The sequence below is a fragment of the Martes martes genome (genome assembly GCF_963455335.1).
Source record: "Martes martes genome assembly, chromosome: 3".
NCBI lineage: Eukaryota > Metazoa > Chordata > Mammalia > Carnivora > Mustelidae > Martes > Martes martes.
The window spans coordinates 126,669,865-126,673,001 of record NC_137890.1 but is presented as its reverse complement, the minus strand read 5'-3'; the positions used below and the strand labels follow the sequence as shown (position 1 = coordinate 126,673,001).

General features: G+C 39.8%; 1 pseudogene across 1 annotated transcript; it reads right to left on the bottom strand.

Annotated features, from left to right (window-relative positions):
* Positions 1-1,441: 1,441 nt before the first annotated feature.
* Positions 1,442-2,112, bottom strand: LOC308340261 (heterogeneous nuclear ribonucleoprotein D-like; annotated as a pseudogene). The gene has a single exon. The product of its transcript is annotated as a heterogeneous nuclear ribonucleoprotein D-like (transcript).
* Positions 2,113-3,137: the final 1,025 nt, after the last annotated feature.

The following is a 3,137-nucleotide window of genomic DNA, read 5'->3' as shown; positions in this document are numbered from 1 at the left end:
AGCAACATTTGGCCCTGTGACCTTAGTTCTCTTTTGGGTCTAAGAGTTGTTGATTTTTCAGTTTGTTCATTTTTTAAAAAATTTGTTGTTAACTTGGAGTAACAACTTTCAGCTTCTGTTTTTTTTTTTTAGGATTTTATTTATTTGAGAAAGAGAGAGCATGGGTGAGCAGGGGGGAGAGGCAGAGGGAGAGAGAGAAGCAAGCTCCTTGATGAGTAGGGAGCCAGATGTGGGACTTGACCCAGGACCCTGAGAGCATAACCTGTGCCTAAGGCAGATACTTAACCAACTGAGCCACCCAGGTGCCCCAACTTTCAGCCTCTTACAAGGTGTACTGGAAACCCAGAAGTGTTTTATTTACCTTTTCATTACTGAAATGTGAAGACTCAGTGATTCTGTGTGGATCGTTGCTGAGCCTCTTTCTTCTAGTGGTTCTCGTCGGTTTGCCTTGTTTACTCTATTGGGGCTTACAGAAGTTATATGTCAATGGACTAAATGTTCTCTTGACAGACTGCACCCTAGTATGTATGAAAGGTATGACAGTATGAATAAGTAGAATGGCTTGATCAGTCCTATCCTTTCTAATGAGAGTTTCCCAATCTGTCATTCAGTCACCCTACCCTTCTTGCCTTCGGTTCTTAATCTGACCCTCTTTCATTCCAAGATATAACCCAAAATTTCCCATTGATTTATCCTATTTTTACAGATTTTTTTTCTTTTCACAGTATTTATAGTTTTACACACTGTTTTATGGACCCTGATTGTACCTTTTGTGGTGAGCACTTTGTAGGTTTTAAATACTTGTTGCTTTACATCTTCTGTTTTTAGGATGATATCATCTGTTGGGACTAGGGTTAGGCTGAGGATTCAAATAAATGTCTCTTTAACTTTTAACCTTATGTTTTACATGTCTTTTCTTGTGAGTGGGCTCAAACTCCTCACTTCCTGTATTCTTTATTTTTTTTCCCTTAGCCTTTTATTCTGTGTGGGAATTCTGGTCAAATCAATACAGATTAGCCTCACATATTTTTTTCCACATAAGGAAGCATTTATTTGATGTTTAACATGAAGTCATGTTATACAAATAAATACTATGTTTATACAAATGAAATTTGTAAACAAATCTACATCAAGTCATCACACAGCAAAAGACAAAGTAAAAACAGAGAAGACTAATTGGTGGCCATATACAGTTGGACACAGTTGTGTCTTGTACACTAGAAAGTCTTTTACAAAAGAATCATCTTAGATCAACAGAAGACCAATCTTCAGTGTCATCCTGCGAGATGGGTTACTTTAGCAGTTTCCTCCACAGGACAGCATTTTCTGGTGTATGCCTTCCGCTCTGCCTGCAACATGTGACTCCCAGACATAGATGTGGTCAGGGTGACACACAGCCTGCAGTAAAGTTCCCACTGTTTTCACCAACATCCTCCTATGGCTAGCACTTATTTTGGTGACTGCCAACCCCTCAAAAGGCCTTGCCATAAATGCTCTGTTGGCCGCTGTGGTCTGCATATCCCTGTCCACATCCATAGTTCCCATAGTTATACCCATTATAATCATAGCCATGATAGTCCCTATAGTTTTGATCCCCACCATAGGCACTATTGTAATTTCCATATCCTTGCTCATAATAGTTATTAAATCCTTGGTTCCAGTTTTGGTGCTGATTTCGTCCACAACCCCTACTACCATCTGGTCCACCAGCTGCAGCACCTCTTCCTCCTTTTTGTTGTTGCTTTTGCTGCCTATATACCTCTTTGGGTTGTGCAACTTGGTTTCACACTTCCCAGAACCAATTTGGTGATAATCTGCACTCTAACAATTTCTTTACTGGCTCTTCATCTGTTTAGTGATGAAACAAAATCCTCTTCTTTCCTTTTTCTTTCATTCTTTCTTTCTTTCTTTTTTTTTTTTTTTGTATCATGGGAAGTTCAATATTTTCATTCTCCTGAAAAGGCTCCAAAATATTCTTTAATTTGTTCTTCAGAAGTATTTGGGCTCAAAATCCACCCACAAAACCCTTTTTTGAGGTTTTTTTCCTTTTAAAACTTTGGCCCTTTTGGGGTCTATCAATTTGCCGTCCAGTTTGTGTTCTTTCAATTCCAAAACCCATCATCCTGCTGACTTTTGCCTGCATTGATCTTGGATCCCTCTGCGAATTCCTCTATGTTGCTATACTTGTTTGTGTCTGTGGTGGCAGAGTTGTAAATGGGTGGGAGTGGGGGGGTGGGAGTGCAATCAGTCCTGGCAGCAGTGGTGGTAGAGCATTGTGTGGATCTGGATTTAAATGTGAGCAAATGAGCTGGCCTCTCCTATTAATTCTCTTTTTTCAATGACCACCTTCTCACTGCCACCTTGTACCTTACCACTTCATGCTTAATCTTCCATCTAATCTAACTCTTTTCAGTATCTCCCCATCCATATTCTTCTTCTGTGACAGTGGAATACTTTTTTTTTTTTCTTTTCTTTTTTTTTTTTTTTTTAGTAAGGCTCCAGGCTGGGTGTGGAGCACAACATGAGGCTTGAGATCAAGACCAGAGCTGAGACCAAGAGTCAGATGCTTAACCTACTGAGCCACCCAGACATTCCTACTTATAATCTCAAGCAACAGAAAATTCAAGACAGATTTAAGCAATGAAAGTGATGTATTGGCTAATAAAACTAAAAAGACAAGGTAGGAGTCCAACCATGTCATCAAAGACCTGGTTTCTTTACCTTTCTCTGTTCTGCCTTCAGTTTTGTTAGCATGGTTCCAAACTTGGTTTTTCTTAAAAAAAAAACAAGCAAAACAAAAAAACCCCAAACAAATCAAATCCAGAAATCCAAGTATTATGTCTCTATACTACCCTGCCCAGAAAGGAAGAGAGTGACCTTTTCTTGGTTCTTTCGGAGAAGTGAGAAGGCTGCTTTTCTAGAAACCCCTTTACTGTAAAAGATACATTGCATGTTACTGGGAAAAATTAGGTCAGATGTCCTTCCTGAACCACCCTCCATGCCCCAGAAATGGCATGCACTATGTGGCTTAGGTGTGGGTTCCATGAACTGACCCTTGCGGAATGGGGAATGGGATGACCTGATCAATTTAAACCAATCTGAGACCATTCCTAGAGCTAGAAGTTCAACTGGCTTCT